At 36.6% G+C, this 24,123-nt stretch overlaps 2 long non-coding RNA genes across 7 annotated transcripts in view; one reads left to right on the top strand and one right to left on the bottom strand.

Annotated features, from left to right (window-relative positions):
* The window catches only part of LOC112984399 (uncharacterized), a 271,769-nt gene that overhangs the window by 222,301 nt on the left and 25,345 nt on the right, over window positions 1–24,123 (top strand). The window lies entirely within an intron of this gene.
* Window positions 14,692–24,123, bottom strand: part of LOC112984398 (uncharacterized) — a 59,172-nt gene continuing 49,740 nt past the window's right edge. Inside the window, exon 10 of the long non-coding RNA XR_010391423.1 lies at window positions 14,692–21,677. This is a non-coding gene — a long non-coding RNA (uncharacterized LOC112984398). The remainder of the gene's footprint in view (window positions 21,678–24,123) is intronic.

The following is a 24,123-nucleotide window of genomic DNA, read 5'->3' as shown; positions in this document are numbered from 1 at the left end:
ATAAAATTTGATTTTCCAGCAAGTAAGAGGTGTATCCCTTCGATCCTTACTTCCTAAGAAACAGCATTTTATTGGTACTACTGTATTCTGTTGTATTCAAGGGGAGTGTGTAAAGAATACAGCATTTCCCCTTTCTGTTGTTTTCTGAATAGTAAGTACAGAGCTCCTTGAAAGACTGTCTATTTGAATTCCTAAATGCTACTGTTTCCTCTTTATTAAGACTTACCTGCACTAATTTACAGCTTCAAACTGTAAGAGTTAGGCAAGACTGCAAGCAGCTTACTACAGGAGATGGTGAAATTTTCATTTTTCACATAAGCCAATATGTAAACAGTGCTGCAAAAGTCTTATTTAGGCTCCATGACATGCCAGTACTTCACACATTACTTGAACATGGACTGGAAGTACATCAGGCTTTTATAATCTCATTTCTTCAGATTTGCTTTGATTGCAACAGAATTTCCCAAGAGGAGGGTCCCTGAAGAAGCAAAATCATGTTTTAATGAAGAAACATGTGTAGAAAACTTAGGCTTTACCAGTTTGTTTTATATAAAATACTTAGGACATGGGGACTTCAGTATTCCTGTGCTGCTGTGCAAGTGGAACTCAGTGTTTGTAATGAGGTTTCCATGTGTTGGTAATACTTGTAAGATATTTGGATAAATTATTTGGACAAGGCAGTGGCTGGGGCTTCTCAGTCATCTACATATGATGTGTAGGTGATTCTGTCCACTTTCTTGAGTTTTAACATGTGAGTTTTAACACTTTGCCTCCCAAAACAGCTTGTTTTTGGTTAAACCAGCCATGCCAAGTTAGTGTCACTGTCCTCATTTTATAGGTAACTAATACAACAAGGCATGTTTTGACTGACACCACAAAATCTGTAAGAAGGCAGCTCTGCTGTAAAGCAGAGTAAACTGAATGTCAATGGGTTAACTTTAAGCAAGTGAAGTCAATTCTGAGAAGATTCTGAGAAAACAAAATAGACTTACTTTTTGTTAGGAATAGCAAACATTCAATGGTGGGGCCAAATAAAGGAGTGTGAATTACAGCACCTGCTTGAGATGCAGAAGAAGAAATTACAGGAGAGTATGGTGATATGAATTGTCCTTTGTTCTATTGCTGCTGTAAGCCATCATGTCCTATGAACACTACACCTGGACATGCAGTACAAATTCATATAGTATCGTGCAGCATTTCAAAAAGTAATAAACCTTCCAGCTGCATCTTCCAGAGGACTGACAGAATTGTCATGGTAGTGTCACCAGAGAGGAAAAGCAGATGGCAAAACCAACAAGGACGAAATGTCAAGGGTGTTGGAGGTGGTTGCTTTGCTTTGCTTATTAGAGATAACTACATTAGCAAAAGTTCTGGTATGACTTTAAAGCAGTTTGTTTAATCGATGCCAGTGACAGTACCCAGTGCATTACTTGGATGGGAAGATTTTCATTTCGTGCTGTCCCATACTTGCAATGGCATCATAAGACTATAATCTGTTAAGGCTAAGCTTCTGTCTTATCGCTGTCCTTTCACAATCAAATGATTTTAGGTAGCAATTAAGGTCTTATGGAAAAATCATAAACATTAGCATATCACTGATTTAAAAAGCAGTTACTAAATACAGGCCTATCATATAGTCCACATGTTCCACTGTGAACTTTGCTTATGTTGAGCTTGCTGTCCACATTTTTATTTCAGCTGACACAGAGAAGTCTACTCAAACACTTGCTTTCTAATCAGGTAGACTGCCAAGGATATTTAGGCATATAAATCCCCAGATTGAATAAGGTATACAGCAATCCACCTATGATCCCTAGTGATGTTACTGGGTGAATTTAGTGATCAAATGCACACGCAAAATCCTACAGAGCTAGCTAGCTATTTACATGCAGAGAGAACTAATTTCCACGTACAAGTATTGGTGCATTTCTAGGGAATGAATTGCATCTGAATCTTTGAGAAATGTGTCCCTTTAAGAAGTAATTTCAAATTTTAGGGTTTATGTTTTTAAAGCTAATTGGGGGATTTTGATATCCAATTCTCATTAAAATCCACTTACTTTTGAAAAATCTCATCTTCAGCAGCTATTGATTTTAATAGGTGAAATAAATAACTAGAGCAAACAACTACTCAATAATTTTCATGAGAGTTATGTCTACTAACTTACATTTTCTGTTAGAAATAAAACAGTATTTCTATAAGAAATCACTGGTATTTGACTAGCTATAGCTAGAAATAATTTTATCTATTAGAACTATATAGTACCCAAGATATATGTTGCTGCTTATTTTCCAGCGTAGGCTAGCATGTTAAGCTAGACATTGCTAACATTAAAGTTAATATCATGGCCAGGGGTAATATCATTTCAAAGACCCCATATAATATGATAACATTCTGGAGCCTTGCTAACATCTGTGACAAATAGCACCCTTAAGTATCCTTTTAATTTCATGTATTTAAAGGTAAACACTCAAGTTAAATACAGCAAAATTATTAATAAGCTCCTTCACAAATTCTGGAGGGCACAGAATAAAAATATATTTTAGAATCAGTTGGGTTCTGAAAGGAACACAGAATCCATATTACATGGCATGTCCTGCTGTGGCCTTACTTTGCCAAAAAAATGTAGCAAAAAGGTGCTGGTAATATCCTTTGTCTTCATTATAAGAATCTGTGTTACTACATTCTTTCCGATGTAAGGCCATTTACCTTGACTCCCAACTACATTTAATCTCATTACATTCACTGTCATTATAGCAACATCTTTATTTCGCTTGAAAGACCTTAAAGCTCTGGAGGATGATATTACAGTAAGGGCAGAATATGCTTTATTGAATAGGGTCCTGTGTAAATTCCAGATATGATCATGCCATCCATTTTTATGAGCTTGCTCACATGATTCTGGGTTAATGCAACAATTGTAACTCTTCTAGTTAAATATAGGAATGGAAAATCAGACCAGGAATAAGCATCTTAAATATTTTAATATGGAAAGGACCAAAATGATGTATTAGAAGATCTAAATATAGATCTTGACTCAAAAATGAACTTCTGTACTTTTCCTGCAAAAGCCTCTACAAAATGAAAACATGTATAAATACAAATGCTAATGTTAGAAATGAAAGTAAGTTAATTCCAAGACAGGAAATGACATCATTCTAACTTACCCTCAGCGCAGAACTCAATATTTCAAAGACCATATTGGTTTTTGTAATTTCCATAACAAATCTACAGTACTGGGTTGAATAAATTTTAGTCCTGAAGAAAAGGTCTGTATTAGGCTACCTGACAAGGGATTGGCATTAGAATGGAAATTTTCACAGACAAATGCTTAAGAAAATGATAAAGCCAGAGCAGCAAACCTGGGATTCTCAAGTGCTGCAAAGCTCATGAACAGCACACGAGACTGCTGAAGCTGTTCCTGGTAGTCCTGGGAGGCAGCTGGACTCTCAAGGGGCTGGCAGAACCCAAGGAGCTACTGTCATCTTCAGTATCTGTCCAACTCCTGTAGGCCTATAAAGCATGTTTCTGAAAAAATGTCTTCATGTTGGATTACCTCTTTCATCTCCTATATTCTTTGGATAGTTGTATAGAGTAGTACCAGGAGTGTGCTACTCATGATCTGCTTTAGATAATGAAATAAATAGCTATAAGATCATAACATCTGTGTTATGAAAAATAGCAGAAATTTCTCAGTGCATGTCTGAATAACGCATACTGCAAGTACTCAGCTTGACCGTATTGATAAATAGCCTTGTCCAGTAACTGAAGGGTAAGTTATTGGTTCTTGCCTTTGGTCGGTGAACATTGTCATATGATCTTGTCATTTATTATGGTAGATTTCATTAGGTGTGTTATTATAAGCTACCCATAAAATTTTATGTACTGGTGGAAAATAAAATTATACTTTATCAGATTATGTCTCTGCCTCTAAGTATCCCAGATGGGTCAACAGAGATTTGAAAGATATAGGGCCTGTTAATGAATACAGACCTAGAGGATGATAATGTTAAAGATAATTCTGTCTCCTCGTTAGTCATTGAAACTGCACTATCCATTTTTGATCCAGAGCCTGACCCAAGGGAAGAGTAGCAGTAGGAACAGTAAAAAGTGTTAGTCTTGTAGAACAGCAGCTAAAGATTGACTTTGCCTTGAGAATGGCTACAAAGCATGAAGACTGGGTACGGACCCCTCTCAGGCCAATATATGCAAGATATTTTTTTTTAATGGATGTCCGGGTCAAACTTCCTGCTGTATTAGCTTAAGTAAATCTTCTGTTTGCTAAACGGTTCACATAATTTAGCTAAATAGTATTTTCTGAAGAAGGCTTAAAGTGCGAGATTATCAACAGAGTAATTGCCTCTCTAGCCAGTTCCGTAACCTTTGCTATTCTTTGCTTTTTATCTCACTCACTTTACAAACCAACTTCATCAGGCCATAATAAGCATTATTCACACCAAATCTGTAAGTCTTCCTTTAAAGAGGTACATAAATTATGAAAGGGGAGACAAGACAGGCAGGAAATAGAACTCAGTGAGATTACAGATTCTTGCAGATTCTTGCAGATTTTTCTTCCAAATTGTTAGTCAATTAAAAGCTTCCCCTCTCCCTCATGCCACAGAGCCATAATTCTGTACTATATGCTCCTAGCTGATCCATGGCAGGGTATCCTCCTCACTTCTGTTGAGCTTTGGAGATCAGGCTGACACAGAGACACAGGGCTTCCTCACAAAAAGATTCATTGTTTTCACTGAATAGAGTTTTCATTACTGAGGAACACAATCTAATTTCCACTTATACAATGGATGGGGCTCACAGTTTGCAAAAATATCTAGAGGGAGAAGGTGTCTTACGATCCTCCATCTTTGGTCTCTCAGAGTACATCCTCAAATGAGTTCAACAAAATACCACTTGCATTTCCTTTTTGTATCTAATTCCATTCATGCATGTGTAGAAGTGAGATTTGTCCCAGGGTGCACAGCCGAATGTTTGTACAAGGGTTTATTCCTGATATGCAGTAACTGCACACTTCTTCAGAATGATGGGTCTCTCTGTGACTGCGTGTTGTAGTGGTCCTGAAAATTTTTGTATGAATCAGTATTATCAGTAGTGTTCATATGCATTTGTTAGTAAATTCTAAATTTTAAATACAGTTTTTCCAGTTAGATTTCATTAAACAGCCTTGTCCCCATAATTAAGCTAGTGACCTTATTGCTTTTCTCCTTTCTCATCAACTAGGAAAACAATTTCTTTTTCTTGCATCCCTACTCAGATACATTCTTCTTTTATACAAAAATTGGGACATTTGATTCCATCTCTTTCTTTTTTGTATTAGAATTAATCAGATCTAGTTTAATATGAGAAGATATCAAGTAATCCCCATTTAAAAAGTTTTCTATTCTAAAAGTGCTGCTTTTTTTTTTCTACTAGGTATCTAATAGTAACAGGTTGGCTGGTTTTGCCACTCCCTCTCCATCATGCTGGAAAGTATTTCTGCTGCAAAAGAATCAGGTACATTCTGTTGGTTTAGTAGTTTTAAAACACATATAGCTGAAAATAAATGGTTGATATAATTGGCGCTTCTGGGAAGGGAAAACCTAAAAATGGCACGTGTGCAAACCTGTAGCAGAATCCTAGCAACAGTTAAACCTACAAAAAATGCTTGACCTAACCTTATTGTTTGTTTTTATTAATAAAGAGAAACATCAGGAAGGTAATCTCTTTTTGTTTCCTGAAACAGTGTGTGAGTTTAGTTATGTAGCAGTTGAAAAAGGACTTCCTAATAAACATGCTTAGACCTACCATGACCAGCCTACAGGATTCCTAAAATGTGTAATTGTGGGGGAACATTTTTCCTGGAAAAAAATGAGGTAGATAAAACATTCTTCAGAGAAAATGTTTGTAGAATTGGAATCTGAATTACTTGCTGACACGCAATCGTTCTCACTCTCCCTCCCAATTGGATTTTAATTCAGCAATCTGAGAGATTTTACAAAACTAATCATTTGCTTTGATCCTGTGAATACATTCTCCTTGAATAGAGAAAAAATCAATAGGAGAAAACAATTGATGAGAGGTAGAAAAACCTTTTTCCTATGCTCTAAAATTGTTGCTTTCCATTGACAAATGGTAGCACATTCTGCAATTAGTTTATAGCATATCTCAAGGAGAAACATGCAGAAAAGACTTATCAGGGTCTCTTAGTGGAGCACTTCAGTGTCTGATGTTGGGGGTGATTCAAGTTCACTTTGTCCTCCATCACCTTGCCCTCAGTTTTCTTAACTTTAGCCAGCTCTGGAAAAATAGTTTCTTATTTGCATTTGATGTGTGGAAGTTAATCAACACCATTAATCTGCATTCCAGATATCTGGAAAGTGTGGTCCCTATGACTAACACCTTTTTTACCATGCATTTGGGAACATAGGGATTGGTGCAAGCAATCCATCATTACTGTCTGAGCTTTTTGATTATAGCAGACTGACTTCATCTTTACCTTGCATAGGAAATGCCTGAGCTTTTTCTAAAGGAAAGATATTGTTTAATTCAGCTACTGCCTTGAGGTTCATCTGTTCTAAATTTCCCAGAACTTCCACAGACATATTTGTATCCATACAGAACCACGTCCTAATTTATTCACAAGCTTTCAGCAAACTTTTAGATGTTTACCTTAGCAACTGTAGTGCCGATATGGATTCAGGTAAACTGAAAGATCATTTTACTTTTGTCTACAAATTTGCTAGCAGCTTCTTCTTATCACCTAGAATCTGCTGCTTTTTATAGAGTGCACTGCATTTAAAATAGCACCAGTGTGCTGTAGCAGTTTTTCAGTTGTTTCATCATAGCTACTTGTTTAATGCTTTATAATGTGGTCAGTGTAGTGTGCAGACACAGCTGTAATGTCTTTTCTTCCAAATATCTTCCAAATTCTTTCAATACTGGTATCAGCATCTTTTGTCTATAAAGTAGTAGATGCGTGAGGCCTACCAAACTGGTTTCCCAGCACAACATAAATCAGTCATATAGAAACTCTCTTTATTCTAAATATGATTAATACATACATTATCCTGGGATACACTTGCTGTTAAATAAAACTCTTCTTTTTTAAGAATCAAGCTAACAAATATCCAGGGAGCAGCTGTCTCAAAAACTGAGACCAAGGATGAAAACAAGCTCTCCCCACACTTTAATATTTCCTCTCCAAGCATCACTATCTCAGCAGTGAAGCTTCCTTATTAAAGAGCATGTCTTTTCAGAACTGACACCCAAGAAAAAGAATTTGGAAAATTGCATCTAGCAGCCTTATTTGGGCACATCTACCAGAAGAATATATTTGCAGATAAGATTTAAGTGTTAAATGGAGCTAACTATATAGAGCCCTTTGTTAATTATGGTTGGTCATCCTGGTGTACTATGGAAAATATATATATTTTTTACTTTTCATATTCATTTTGGGGTAAATGTGTCACGATGCTGGTTGATAGCACTGATTCCAAAAGGCAGACTGTTTGGCTGACTTTTTCATTGTTCTGTGTTCAGATATTCTATCATGGTAAGCACACACCTAATCCGTCTGTCTCTAAAGTCCATAAAAATTTCCACTGGAAATCTAGTTTGAGCCTTGGAACTCATTGGCAATTATGAAAATAATGTAGTCTTTCAAGAATCATATCGTATTACTGGATTCTGTAACCGGTTATTTTTTCCTCTCAAATTTGTTTTCATCCTTTAATGATTCACATTATGGATGTTGCCTTGTACTCAAATACAACATAGACAGGACAGTTAGGACTTTCTGGCCTGAAGTGAAATGGCTAGAAGTCCTAAAAAAAGGGGAGGGAAGATTGTTTTGTTTCTTTACCCTGATTTCTGACCTTTTTCTAAGTTATTAACCTCTTACTGAAGCTGAACATAATGGCTCACAGCATGCATCACGTTCTACAGTCAGCATTAGCGAGAGAGGTAAACTTGTAAGACAAGAGCTCAACTAGAGTGGATTGGGAAAAAGATACAGTTTCTTTTCTTTAGTGTCTATGTTTCATCAGATGACTGTTAGTTTTTATTCCAATGTGATTTTTATTTTAATGTGTAAAACATTTTTGCGCTGTATTTTTGTTAGGTAACAAAGGTTCTTTGCTTTACCTGTAAGTTTTGTCTGTGCTCAGATCTGGACAGAAGTACCTTCACCTCCTCTCCCCTGGGCCTGTTGCCTTTCTGAGCCGAGCACCTGCCAAGTCCGTGGCGGGGCTGTAGCTCCTCACTGCCGCGGACAGGTTCCTCTGCTGGCTCAGGCCAGAAAGGCCCTGGGAGCCGGCACGACATTCAGAGCCTTGGCAGGGATAGCGGTGTCGTGGCCTGCGTGCCAGCCAGGTGGAAGGTGGTGCGAGCCAGGACACTGTGAGTTTTCAGTGGTTGTTGAATGCCAGCTATATCTGAGAAGTCTACAGTAAACGAAGATACCCCCTGTGCCACTCAGTAGGAAGTCAGAAGTTACTTTAATGATGTCTTTCCCTAGTGGCAAACAGATGTGTATCAATTTGAGACTGCCTTAGAGGACGGAATATGAGTCCTCCCGTTCCTCATGGTCTGACAGATTGTAAAAGCTTGTGCAAAAGCATCTTCAACTTTTCCACCAGAGATCTCTTCACAAGAGAAACTGCGTGGCTAAAATCTCAGTCCTCCACAGATATATGCTGGCTTATTTCTTCTCAAAATAGAATGAAATGGTCAATTTCTCCCTTCATTTGTGTAACAAAAAGAATTTACAAGTTTTTTAAATGTTTTTCCTTTATTTTATGTTCCCACCAGAACCTTACTATTCACAAAAAGGCTGCAGATGTTTTTGCTTTCACAGTTACTTTGAGTAGGAGTCACGTGCTGCTTTTAATTACAACCTTATTCCCTACTGAGGCTTGCACAAGTATTACCTAGAGCAACATTTTATCCACTGCATTTAGAGTGAGACAAATCTAATCTTCTATGTCAAAGGTTTAGAGGACTGGTTTTATTAACACCTTCACAATATTTGGTAGTCCTTTAAAATCCTCCAGGCCAAATTCACCCTAAGTGAAGTTAAGCATAATGAATCCTAAAACTGTAGTCTAATTCTGTGACATGTGACCAGTTCTGTGGTACAATATGTAGCTACTGAAAGATGTAACTGCAAAAGAAGAAAGTAGTGGTTGTAGATACTGATGGGCACAATAATTATCCATTAACAATGACTAATGAATAAAAAAAAAATAAGCTACATAGAAAGGATCCCAAGGACCAGGAGTCAAATCAGAAAAAAGACTATGCTTTGTGTTGTAAGGTCAAGGGTAAATCTGTAATTTTTAGAGAAAGTGCTCCAAATTGTTACCCCTTTGTTTCAGAATGTAGTTTGCTTTTATGTTATATTTCATTAACTCTGTGAAATATGTGCATGAGTGTCAAGAAATTGATTCCTTCAGTTATCTTTATGTGGTGTCATTGACCTAAATAGGAACCACATAAAGTGCCATTGATCTAAGTAAGGGTCAGGTTGAAATATCCGAGGGAGGAATATGGTACTTTGGCTGTATAAAAGTAAAATACCCACTGGAATAATTCATCCGCATGCACTTTTCTAAGTGAGTCACAAACTATTCCTGCCTGTATTGAGCCTTGTGTGTTCCAATGGCACAGAGGAAGGCACACGGGTCTTGTATTTGCTGCTGTAATGAGCAATAAATTAGCAAAAGCCAATATAATATTAACCTCCTTTAATTGCAGTCTCCTTCACATTGTCTATTTGCTCAACTGTATATGTTTAGTTCCATGGTCTCCAGGTGGTGTGGTGTTTGCAGTATGATCATAAATAAATGACTGCGTAGTTCATTTTCAGGGATCAGTGATGAATTTTTATCAGCCATTAGTAATGCTTAAAGAAGAATTTGACTATTCAAGAACATTAAAGCAAATATTTAAATTGGTTCATATCTGTTATTTACACACAGACTCAGGCACTGATAAGAGGTCAGATTCAGACTACAGATTACTTATGAGATAACATGTCATTTAAGCATATTACCAAATCCAGACATGATCAGAGAAGATGATGGCGAGGGCACTGATGAAAATGCAAATGGAAATCTAGGAGTCTGATGCATGGGAAAGCTCGTGACTCAGCAGGTGGCACTTTACCAATACCCAGATGAAACTGGAGAGTCCTTGATGACTGAAAGTGGTGAATACTTGATGAAAAGCAAATTTGAGGTGCTGAAAGCTACAGTATGTGGGGGATTCCTTGAGTTTTTAACATATTCCAAATGAGGTGTTGTGTGTAAGACAGCTCATGACAACAGTAAGCATGTCAACCTTGATCAGATTGCTATGAATGTGATTCTGCTGGAAGTAATTCGTCCCATAGACTTAATTTATTTCCACTTTTTATTGCATAGTATTGCAGTACAAAATTAAATCACTGTGTATTGTGTCTAGAAGAGGGGGGGATTTTTTTGGTGACCAAAAGAATGCAGTATCTTCATGGCTGATTTTTGTGGGATTTCTTGGAGTACAATCAGGCTTGGCTGAGCCATGTCTTTCTGAAAACATTGTTTGCAAAGGTAACCTGTCAAATCCATGTGGAAAGTGATACACAGCTAAAATTAATTGCTGTGTAGCAGAGATTTTTTATAGCATTTGGCTGATCTTTAAACAAAAAGTTAGCATTTCAAAAATGCTTACTCAAACCATTAGCTTTCTTGCAGTATATTCCAGTTTAATAATTTTAATGAAGAGAAGTGATATCTTCACATTAAATTCCTAACAAGGGAAAGCATTTTTCAGTCATCTCTGACACCAGAACTTTGTTTTATTCTTTGACTTGTATTGCTCTTCAGGAAGAAGTATCCATCATTCATATACTATTTTCAATCTTAAAAAAAAAAAGATTTATATCTATTTCCAGAGGTCTTCCATCCTAGTGATATTAGTGGGAGATGAATGGAAAACAGGTTCTATTGTATTATATCACCTATTTCTTAAAGCCACAAAATAGCACAGGATTTTCTTTTACGTACGCATTACTGATTGTTATTGTCTCAGTGGATAATTATTCTCGCAGTATATATTTAACCCCTTAATACTTGAGGTTATACTGTTCTAGTGCACATCACAGTTGGCAGAACAACAGGCTATAACTGCAAGCAGGGAGGGGTTAATTGACTTTTATTGAAGCAGTTTACAGCTTGCTCTTCTCTTCATCCTTAAACACTGCTGATCCACTGTAAACTAAGATCTACTGGGACAAGATTTTTCAAGATGCTTAGTTTTCCTCTAACCTATTTTTATTTGTTTTGTTTTGGCTTTTTTCCCCCCCAAGATACTCTAGTTATAAAAAGGATAAGGTCATCGTTATTGAGTCTCTTTTTCTTAAGGTGAACACATTAAATTCTCTTGCCCATAAAGGGCAGATGTTGCATATTTTTTCTTGCAGAGGAATTTACATACACTTCAGTTTGTGGAATAGAAATTGCAGTAATTCAGGAGGTAACTACATTTGCTTAGCCTACATGAAGTGCAGTAAAAAGATCTGAGGGGAGAAATGTTACTGTTTGAAGGGATTTTTAAAATAGCAAAAATTATTTCAGTTAATTCTAATAATTTGCTACTACTAGTATTTTAGCATTATCACTGCTCAGTGTTTTTGAGCTCTATTAAAGATTTAAATGAGAGCTTTATGGGACACACCTTTTTAGAATTCAGAGGATTTTATGGATTATTATTCATAACATCTGCCACTTAGAGCAAAAAAGCCTCAAAATGCTCCTTTAGTGTGTATTTAATGTCTGTGATACAATTTTATATTAAATAAGGTTTGTTTTATTTTAGCAGTTGTGTTTGCATAGCTGTAGGAAAGATCTGTTTGCTCTATAAACCCTTAGGTCTGGGATTTATAGCTTGGCTATTAAAACTTTCATTAAGATGAAACTTGGTATTTCTCAGTTTATAACATATATTTTTTGCAAAAGATGGAAGGGTGGGAAAAGAATACAAAATAGACATTTTAATATTAATGAATACTTACTGGTAACTAAAATGGTTTTAGTAAAGGAATAATGTGGGTACTTTGTGTTTCCCTGCATTATGTTTTGGAAAATCTTTTTCCTGAAAAACAAAACTTTGCAAGAATTAGAAATAGCCACGTAAGAGATCATGGAAGATATTCTAAGGGCAGACAAATCAAGTGTAAGCCCTTCTTTATTTTTAACTGCCGGAAACTCTCATTGTTCAGTTCTGTGCTTGACATTGAACTGGGCAGGTGTGTCCACATAAGGTGCAACAGGGAGGATTTGCATGCTGGCTTGCTGAAGTGACAGAATTGTGCAAAATAACTGCAGTGGCCTGGCAAGCTTCAGGAATCAGGTGGATCTTAGGTACCTGTCTCCAAAATTACAATGTTGAAAATGCCTGCTTGCCTGCTGCCTAACTCAGGAGGCATCTACCCTTTTCCTTTTTGCACGTTATTATTCCCCAGGCTCCTCTTTTGTACATCTTGACATGGCTAGAATTGCCCCAGTCTTGACAAAGCTGAGTAGCATAACCTGTTGAGCACTTTGGGAATCAGGAAATTGTATGTATGTGAAAATGATGTACTGTGAACAGAAGAATTTGTATATGTGTATCAGGAGCTATAAATTTACATGTAAGAGAAGATGTTTATACTGAATGTTACTGAATACAGATAATGCTCTTTCAGTAGCTTTAGAAAGCCCCTTTTCCTCTTGTATTGTTCTTTTTTCACCTGCAGCTCCAAATGCTGTTGATACTGAATGAGTGTGATAGAATATGATAAAGTATCACATTGAATGGCAGCAGAGTTCATTTTTTCAGAAATAATTTTTCTTCAGGAAAAAAGTGCTGAATTGGAATATCTAGGAAATCGTGATAATTTAATCAGGGAACTTTTCTCAAATGGAGGACAAAAATTTTGCTCAGACAAGTGGAGACCAGAGATTAGACTCTGTCCCCTCAGACCATAAGGATGTGCAGTAGCACAGCAGTAGCAGGCAGTAGCAGTAGCTATTTTGAAGCGGCACGTTCTTTCTCAAAACCAGTCAATTACAAGAAGGTAATTGGGAACAGTCAACATGGACTTGAGAATGATAAATCATGGTTGATCAGCCTGAGAGCCACTCATTATAGAAGTCAGTGTGGAGAAGGGAGGAGCAGTGGATAACACACCTTGACTCTAGAAAAGCTTTTCACACTGTCCTCCACAGCATTCTCCTTTGGAAGCTAAGGAAGTATGGCCTGGATGAATGGACTGTTAAATGGGCTGAAGTTTGACTAGACCAGGCTCAAAGGGTAGTAATCAGTGCTATGATATGAGAGCACCCAGGGGTCAGTTCTGAGGCTGATCATGCTCAATATCTTCATCAGTGATCTGGATGATGCAAATGAATGCACAGTCAGCCAATTTGCAGATGATGCTAAATTGGGGGTGGAGCCTGCCAATTGATAGAGCTTCCAATGCAGACGAACATGGAAAAATTTGAGGATTTGACCAACAGATGCCTTATAAAGATCAACAGGACAAAGGGCAAAGTTTTGTAGTGGAATGGAATAATCCTATGCCTAGGTACAGGCCAAGCAGCAGCCAGCCCTGTTGGGAGGGACTTGGGTTTACAGGGTATGCAAGAGTGAACATGAACTAGCAGTGCCCTCTTATTGTGAATAAAGCTAATCACATACTCGGTGACATTAGGAGGACCATGGCCAGCACCTGAGGGATGGTATTATCCCTGTCTGCTTGGCGCTGGTGAGGCTGCACCTCAAACACCATGTCTAGTTTCAGGCCCTCCAGGTTAAGACAGATGTTGAGAGGCTGGAGAGGATCCATCAGAGGGCTGCCAAGATTGTTAGGGGCCTTGAGCATCAGAGCTGTGAAGAGAGGTTGAGGGAGCTGAGCTTGTTTAATCTGGCAAAGATGCTGAGGAACAATCTAATAGCAGCCAGCAGCTACTTGAAGAGGAGCAGCAAAGATGATAGAGCCAAACTCTTCTCAGTAGATGACAAAATAAGAGTCAATAGCTACAAACTGTGACTTGGGAGGTTTTAATGAAGCCTTTTTATCAAGACTGCCAATGTATATTCACAGTGTGAGTACACTTTTTGTATTCCTACATTTTTAATACTTCCCCTAATTTCAGTTGCTTTTAACACAGGATGAATTTAAACCAGGTGAAAATTTCCAGTCAGTTATCCATTCCCTCAGCTATCTCCTGTCATATCACTGTATTTAAGTCTCTTAGGGGAATATTCAGATTTCCTTTTTTTTTGCACAGTGGGAAGAATTAAAAGTAAAATATCAACTTCAGATTCCATAGGAAAGGGATTTTAGTCAGCCTTCCTAACAGGCTATAAGCAGGTTCAAAGAGGTTTTTAGTTTATGGATTTATAGCACATACACAGCATTTGCATTGACCCAGCAGACACTGACAGCTCTATCTGAGGCATTCAAGTCTGCTGAGTTAATGATCAACTAATTAAAAATTCTCAGTAGGTTTTGACATAACACACTATTATATTCTATCAAGTAAACCATACAAGATTTTTTTTAAATTGTAATTCAGATTAAGAAGAGTTAATTTTCCTAGAATATGATAGAGTTATCTGGAAAATAAAGCACTTATAGAACCACCAGAATAATTTGCTCTTTAAGCCACATGAAAGCAGCTTAAATCTCTGCTGGCAGATGAACACACACAGTAATGGTTCAAAGTGATCATTACTATTTAATCATGACACATTCATTTTGCTGGAGTAAGTAGGTACAATTCTCCAAAACGTTGCATTTCTGTTTCCTCAACTCTTTCTCTACTTTTTCTTTATGGCATATTTCAAGTGGCAAGGTTCACACTGAAATCAAATTTGTTCAAACCAGGTAGTAGAAGAATGACCATAAAATAGTTGCTTAAACTTTACCCAAACAGTGAAAAGCATTTCAAACTCTAGTTATCACTGTGTTACCATCACTGACTTGAAAATCAATGGCACATAACATAATTTTTGGTTTTAATCCATTCATTTATATTTTATTGATGTATTTCCAGATGCAGCCAGGCACTCTCCTAAAGCTGTCTCTGACATGATGACTGTTCCTTATCCTATTCCTCATGTTTGTTCTTGCTACATTACATATGCATTATTTTCTTTTTGTGGCATTCTATGGAACAAAATTTTGTTGTTGCTATTTTTAGTCTTTCAGTTCAACCCTCTTCAGCAGGAACACCTGCAGAAGGAGTCCGTGGAAAGTATGTGTGAAGTGCATTTTAAAAAATACATTAATATACTTGTGCCTCTTAATATATAGGAGGTATTTCGAAAGAGTGAATAATATCCCATAAATTATTAAAAATTATGGACAAGACTTTAAAAATGACTAGTATTTTGGATGCCCGTTGAGTCATGCCCTAGGGACACTGGAAAAGCAAGCTCTCTCCAGGTGCCTTGAATATATGCCTGATATGTTATGCCTAATATATCTCATGGAATTATTTTGAATACTATAATCAAATGCTTTGATTTTAATCATGGTAGTCATTATCTGGCCAAATCTGCTGGGACTCCTGAGGACTGCAGTGCCTAGAGCCCAGAGAAATGCCATCAAAACTTTTCAGGGTTAGAGAGATATGACTTGCCCTGGATTGCTCAGTATCACCCACAGTAATGAAATCCAATAGATGATGAAGTTGTGTAAGCTCTTATAGGCCATCAGACATCTCAGTGTTTTATTTCCTGCTTTGTCTATTTAGAGAGCCAGCACTGTTTTCCAAAGCTCTAAAAATGATATTAGATTTTTCTAGGTAATGAAAAGTATTGAGCCACTTGCAGTTAATGAAAAACAATGAATGAAAGGATCATTAGGACAATAGGATATTTAAATGCTAACCATATGTGAAACTCCAAAATTATAAAAATGTCTTATATTTAATTCATTAGGTTCTTGGTATTGATTAGTCAAGGCAATTTGCAAGTCAGTTGTTGAATGGATGGACCACCAAATAAATATTTCAGTTAGAGACATCGTCTTGTGTTATAATGGGGGAGATGGCAGTTAGTGACACCTTGCAAAGTGCCACTTTTGCCATGGAATTCTCTTTCAATGCATTCGTTGTTTGGGACACTGGTTGTTTTAGATTCTGTGCGACATGATTAGTCTTCCTTGCTGTGACAGGACTGAACCATCTCAAGCATTTCACAACCACACAGTGTTTAAAATACACATTTCTCCCTTATCTCAATGGGTTTAGAAAGAATATATGTCAAGTATGTGTGTAAGAGCAGAGCACTTCTTGATATTTCAGTAGCAGTTTCTATTTTTTGTCTCATATTAGGCTCTCCTTTCCTTGTTTTCACTGTTTCCTTTCTGCCTTTTCAAGTGTCCTTCACTGATGCACAGTCTCTGCATTGCAACTTCCCTGACTTCTGGTCAAGAGGAGATGACTTTGCTTCAGTCTGGCTTGCCTGTGATGTGACCATTTGTTCAGTAATGTCAAACACCTACTGTGGCACATTAGGTCAAGCCGTAAGAAGTAATGGCCAGGCTTCTTTTGATGATACTGTCAAACACATGGGAAATGCCTGTCCTGGGGATCATTATAGCAATTATAGCATTATAGCATCTCCCTTCAGACCAAGTATGTGATATCACATAGGGGTCTATAAGATCTTCAATGAAGAATTTTAAAAATGGTTCTAAACATGGATTTTCTACATATTATACCTTGTTTATCTCTGCTTTAAAGTTCCAGTCTATGTCTTGAAGGTACAGATGCTCGAGAAGATGTTGTTCTTGCCCTTAGGATTATAAATTATAATTTATTAACTGAAATACTGTTCTTTACCACTAGAAAAATAAAAATTTCATACAGAAACTATTTGTTAAATTCAAAAGAGCAGTTCTACCGACCTGTGATATAGCAAAGATCAGGCCAGACAGACTAAAAAGTCTTTGAGTTTTGCCGCAAGAGAGTATTTGTTGAAATATCTTGAACAATATGCCTTGACTTTAGGTTTTGTAGAATAATACTTTGGCTGAAATTTTTATTATCCCCCAAATACTACAGTAGTATGTAGTAGATTAAGGGCAGTAGTAACTGGAATAGTCTAGAGAACTATCCTGAAAAATCGAGAGACACTAATACGATGTCGTACTAAAACTGCAGTGCAAACAAAATGGGTTGATATAGCCCGAAGACAGTGAAATTAATAGAAGAACCTTTGGAGATCTTGCACTGATTTCACAGTTCTGGGAAATCTTGGAATTTCATTTGAGAGGGCGCAGGGTATTATTTTAAAGTTTATATACAGAATGAAAGCAGTGAATGTAATATTTTTAAGTCATATGGATGCATTTTATGGCTTGCCACATAGATTACAAAGGAGAGTAAAGAAAGATAGAATGAATTTACTCAGTTCAAGGATTTAAATGGCCAATAAAAATTATTTTGTTGTTTTATAAAAAAGATTCAGAATTGTAGAATGGAGAAAGAAAATTACTCTGTACAAAATCAATGAGACTGTGAGAAAAGGGAGAAAAAGATACTCAGCATGAGTTAAGGGTTAGTAGAAATAAGCCTTTAGTGTGAAATTCAATCCTGTGCTAAGTACCAATACAGACCTATCACAGAAACCAATTAAGGACCATTTAAGACTGATCTACTTTTTCATTAAGTGTCTCTTAAATGTAAAACTTGACTAGGTCCCATCAGTCAAATGTTCACTTAAAAGCAACCAGTAAAGGTAGTAGAAAAGCTATTATTTGAATTACATTTTCTTTTGACCAGAGAAAATCTTCCTGAGAAGCTTAAAAACAGTCTATAGTAGCAGGAGGTTAAAAAAGTGATCTGTAATTTTACAACTGTTTAGCTTATTTATAATTAAGCGATGCACTGAATTCTGTTCTGCAAAGCTGAAGTGCCTCATAGAACAGCTTGCGAATTAGTAAGAAAGAGTACTAATTGTTTGGTTGATCATTAATTAGCCATCCTGCCTTTCCGTACTATCGTTTAACTCCATTAAGCTTAATGTTTACACATATACCATATTAATGATCTCGTGCACAGATAGCAGTGGAAAGTATAGTGATTAGTGAAGCAATAATTACATAAAACATTATCAATTTCATCAGTATTAATGTTATTCCATCAATCTGCAGCATTACAATAGAAAACTGGAGCGCAATTGCAGATGTATTTTTAGAGATCATAAATTATTATCAGATCAAATTATTTCCAAAGGGACCAAACCCCATAAAAATAACATTGTGCCTCCATGGAGTATTCTTTAACCAAACAATAAAGCAGTTTCTAGTGAAATCAGTGTAATAACTAAAAGTCTGTAAGTTCTCATTTATTTTAGCTCTTATTCTATGATGTCATGATGATATGACAGTGATGCTTTTTCAGAATTGTGTTTCTCTTTTCCAGAACAGTTGTTCCAAATTTTGATTGAGACAACTGAAATATAGACTGGCTTCCATGAAAGCTCATATAAAGGCAACAAAGGTAGTGAGATGTACAGTAAGATTTACATATTAAAACAAAGGTAGTGAGATGTACAATAACATTTATATATAAAAGACTTCAAAGACTATAAAGATTCAAAAGGTATAAATTGACATTGCTTTGGATCATTTACCAGTTCACACCACTGAGGTTCTAATCCTCAAACGGTTTTGTTTGGAAAGAAGAAGCAGCAAAGGAAAAACGATTCAATACTGGGAATACTGATGGGGGCAATGACGTTCTAACAGTGCTTCCTTTTTTTGCATTGCACACAAGTGAAAGAAATGCCTCATGAAATTAAGGGCCAGTGCATTTAGAATGAATAAAAGAAAATATCTTATGCAGAAAATAGTTGGTCCATGGAATTTTCAATGGCATAAAGACAGATAATGTGTCTATATGTAATGGGGCTGGATAATTTATGTTCGCTAATACTATTTGTAGCTGTGATAATACAGATGATCAAATCTCATGTGTCAGAGAAATATGATGAAGAGGGAACACTTCTTTCTTTTTCTCACTGTCATTTCATAGTCAGTTAGATGTTTTATGGGTATATAAACTAGAGACATAAACCATGAGAGGAGCTGTAGAATAGTAGATGGACCCATTATGACAAATGCTGTATAAGTTGCTCTGTGAATACCCAATCCAGAATGCCCATTGCTGCCAAACTGTAGAAAATATTTCTGATTTAAGAGTTAGTTTGGACAAGCAGAGCTGACAAATGTTAGAACCAAAACAAAATTATGGAGCGGAGCTTTGTGACCCAATAAAAGCATCTTACAACTTTTTTATTCATATGACACCTAACTTCTATGGCTGTAGTTCCTATTGATTTCAATGATTCCCTGGAATTTACAGTACTATAAATGAAAGTGAGAACAATTATTGCACCACGAAGGCCTTTTCAGTGGAGATTTTTCAGTCACAGTGCTATGTTACAGAGGTTCAAGCACTATTTCCTCTTTCGTCACTTTTTGGTCAAGACGTTCTCTGTAAAAGGTTCTGTCACATTAATACTTTCTAACTGAAGGCATCATTTGCCAGATTCTATATTTAGTGTCACACACTTTAAAAGAATTGCTCTTGGCATCAAGGCCTAGTAGTATTACAAATCCTGTCAGTATTTCAATAGTGAAGTGGTAAGAGAGTTAGAAATATTAGAATGGTGCTCCATAGTCATATAGTTGGCAAAGAATAATCTCGTTCTTCTCTTGCTTATACTAGTGAAACACTGTCAATCTCAGCTACCCTGGATAACAAAAAATTTCAATTTAAGTGCTCCACAGTGTTGTAAGTAAGAAGAAGCTTGAACTCAATGTGTAAACAGATCAGTAATAAGATCACTTGTTTTGAGCTTAACAAGAAAGTAAATCACCTTAGCTAAAGATTCTTTTTGATAGATAGTAAAGCACGATTACAGCAAACTCCATACGGGCTTTCATACATCTAGTACAATCTGTCAAAAAGCCACATAAGAAAGCATCAAGCACTTTCAAATTTGACCATATCAGAATACTGACTGCAGCCTGTCTCTCACATACCTCTAACAGATAATTGGCTAAGTCGTGACGGAAAGAAGCATTTACTTAGTTCTTTCTACACATTTTCCAAAACTAAGTAAGAGAATTTCCAGGACAGCAATAGTTCTAGAAAGTTTTCAGACTTTCCTAAAAGTAAATGAACACCAGGAAATATGTAATCTCTAAACAGAAAATTACATATTTGTTCTGTTATCATTAATAGCCTTTTCTGTAATTACAAACAGATAATTCATGTTAACATGAGCTATTTCAATTACCTGGGGTAACTGTCATTCAGCTATAGCTTGTACCTCTTAATTCTCCATGGGTGTGTTCAACTCATGATCTCACCACTTTATGTGCTTTATCACTCAATTAACTCCATTGATTTTGCTGGTCTCACTGAGAACACATTCAGCTGGATATGGTGTATATACCATTTCACAGGAAATTCTCATGTTCCAGTAAAACCAAATCTGTTTAATATAAAAAAAATTGACTATGTTTTCCAAAAGAATTATTAGTAGTTTTAACCTATTATTTAATATAATTAGTTTATTCTCAATTTTAAGTCTTTAAAAAGGGTGTAAACTCTTTACAGAAAAATCTTCTATTATTATCCATTTCTGTTGCCATCCTGGTGGGATAAGAACTCCTATGCATTACTGCCATAACAGGAAATCAGTATGAACAAGTAAGCACAGCTAAGAAGAAACCTGAATATATTCAAACCATTCAATTATTTGTGATTGATTAATCTTTAACTACCTGATTTTTATTATCAGTTTCTCTAAGTAGACTATATTAAATATTTACCAAAGAAAAAAGTAAAAGCACTGATGGAAATAAAACCTTCTAAAACAGTTGCATTATGCATAAGCAATTAGTCTTCCTTTTGTAGAGCCATCAGAAAACTCACTGGCTCCCTAAGGTATCTTTAAATATTCTTTGATGAATTTTCTTGTGTCATGCTTGATTTTGTGTGTGTCACACACTTCATAGGAACACGTACAGTGTGAACAATTGCTTCTCTTGTGTAACTGTAATATGGCTTCATATATAATCACGAACAATTTACATACATACACCATACCTGTGCAAGAAAAACTACCTATCTTATACAGCCCATCAGTGAAAAGCTTCTTCTCAGTCTTCTTGCTGTGGGAAGATTATCTACCAAGGAGCATTCATTCTGAATATAACAGAAGCATAAGGTCCTTTCTTTGTTGGTATAGCATGCTGAGTGAATCAGGAAGACTAAAAACAATGTAAATATTTTAAAAGTCCCTTCTTTTTTATGTGTCCATGTGTCAACAAGTCACTAAAAGGAACCAAATGTAGTCACATGTTGGAGTCTGAGAACATCCCTGGGAATGTCCCTGAGAATGCTGGGCAGCATCCCTGCTGGTGGGAGTTGGTATAATTCTTCCTTCATTCTGCCACTGAGTTATTCATTATAGTTGACCTTATATCACTGCTACCACCTTAAGATCTTCCCTCGTCCATAGTCTTCATGTGATTTTCACTCTTCTTTCTTTCTTCCATTGTGTTGTGTCAGCATTGCAAGCCTGGCTAGCACTACACAGAACAGACATTTCTGCATCCTCTTGATTTTAGGCACCTGAAAAGGAAAGGACTTTTTGACTTTTCATTAAAGGATGTAGGAAAGAAAAGAATCTTCACTAATTATTATACTGTAGATGATTTTAATTTTGATATGTAACATATGCTGTACATATGGAAATATATGGTAATTACAGCTTGCTCTTACACTGGTGTTGCAATTCTGATGTCCTCGGGATTTGTTCTTAAGTCTGGCGTGAGCTCTGCCAGGCACGGACCGTTTCACCCATTTGGCTATGGTTGAGTCCCTCTCTCCTCTTCCCTGTGGTCTTTTTCAGTATTGATTCTTGCCCATCATTACACTGCCCTCCTCTGCCTTCATTCCAGTCTCACTCTTTTTAGTTATCCATTAGCCACAGGCTTCTCAGGAAGTGTCTATCTTCTTGACCAGTCAGCTCCAGCCTCTCCTGCACTCTGCTGCTGATTTTCAGTTTCTCTAAATTCTGTCTTCAGTCCCTAGACACCCTTTTATCCCTGTGTAATCAAATGGGGCAGCTTTTCCTTGTTCATGGAAATGGCTGAACTATGTCAGCTGAAATTTTCTAAAAACAGCCTGAGATTCCTGGAAACGGCCTGGATTTCCTGGAAACTTTCAATCCAAATAGTTCCTGTTTTGTAAAGTTAAGAGCAATTGAAAATATAACTTTATGGTGGTAATCATCAAAAGCCTTAAGAAGAGACAAATTTTAGCCCTGCCTTTTCAGCTGTGCCTGATTAGATTTTTGACTCATTAATATGCCTTATTATGCCTTTAATTCACAATATATGATTTCACTGAAATAGCCTGTTCCTGTTCCCATGAAACTTTCTGACAACATCACTGGTTGTCACTGTTAGCTATCTTCTACTGTGTTTTCAAAATATTCACAAAAAACACCTGATAACCAGAGCATTGATGTTAGACAGCTCAGTTTCAACAGTCTTATAGGCAGAGACATTGTATAAGAGGAGGACTGAGCAGGAATGACACTTTTTATTACTTCCAATATACTTCTGCTCCTTAAAAAAGGGAGGGGGAAAGTAAGTTCTTTGATGTTAATTCTGTTTTAATTAATTTTTAGGGTCATGAATTAACATTACTAGAAAGTGTGAAGACTGAAGTTTCACTTTGACGCTGTACATTAAGATTTAATGACCTAGACTTATTTACAACTAAATGAGTTTTTTAATAGTCTAATTAACAAAATGTATCAGTTCACTTCTTTAAACTAAGCCACTCTGAGGTAGTATCTTTTAGTCATTTCAAATGTTTAATAAAAGATGAAAACCTCCCATTATTTTAAGTGAGTGCTTTTCTAACAAGTTGTTTCATCTTAACACATTATGGCTGCCTCCAAAAAACTGGACTTTACATTCAGAACAGCCAGAGAAATTTCAGCATTTTGCCTATGCAAAAAACAAAGAAATGTTCAAAACTCACTAAACTTCTGCCTGAGAAATTCTAGCTCCCAGGAAGTCCTACATGCAGAGAAGGATCCTGCTTACCCTGCAAGAGGTCTAGTCTGTGAAATGAGAAGTGTGGTTTTCTCACAACTGAGCAGGAAGAGCCCTCTTGGCTGCTGAGACAGACTAGAAGTGTACTGGATAAAGCCTAATGCTATGGTTTTTATTTTCCTAGGAAATCTAATTTTGAAATATTCTTAATTGATTTTTAAGCCTTCTTTCCAGCTGTGTTATTTAGGATTCAATTTACATCAGAAGAATACAATATTATTAATTTTCTGAATGTCATTATATTTTATCTGGAGGCTTCCACGTAGTTTGTACAGATATATTTTTCCCCCTTTTTAAAAGAGCAGGAAGCTAAGATACAGAATGATTCAGGACTTGTGCAAGATCACAGGGAAAGTGAGTGACAGACCTCTTCATCCTTAGATGATTCTTAATATTGTGACACAGGTTAACATTTCTGATGCAATAATATCTTACATAAGTGACAAACTTTAAGTATAAGAGGACCCCCACTGGTTTCCATGGGGCTGCTTGTATGAATCAAGTTAAGCATTCAGTTAAGGTATTTGCAGGATTAGAGCTTTACATATGGTGGAGAATTGAGCTTTAAATAAACTTAAATAGACTTCCAATCCTTTGTGCTTCCCATTATCCTGTGTTGCCTCTCACTCTGAAATAGGGCATATCAGACAGCCAAGAGAACTGAGCCGACAACTGGAAGGGAAAAGGCTGCCTCCTATGAATTAAAAAATCTAAAGACTGACCCCCCAAATCATACGCTTCAGTTTCAATAACTTCCATGGCTTTGATATCAATCCTGTGATTCTATTTTGGTTTGTCTTCTGATTTTTGAACTCCTGGGGTTGGCTACACTGACATCATCTCTAAATTTGGTGGAGAGAGAGAAAGGCAAGCATTGTTAGGGTGAGGGAGCCTGAACAGCAGCAGCTGCTGATCTGCTCAGTCAACACAGTCTATTTTATCACACACCT

This window comes from Dromaius novaehollandiae, chromosome 13 (assembly GCF_036370855.1).
Source record: "Dromaius novaehollandiae isolate bDroNov1 chromosome 13, bDroNov1.hap1, whole genome shotgun sequence".
Lineage (NCBI taxonomy): Eukaryota > Metazoa > Chordata > Aves > Casuariiformes > Dromaiidae > Dromaius > Dromaius novaehollandiae.
Note: the sequence above shows the minus strand (reverse complement) of the source record. Positions and strands in the feature narration are given on the sequence as shown.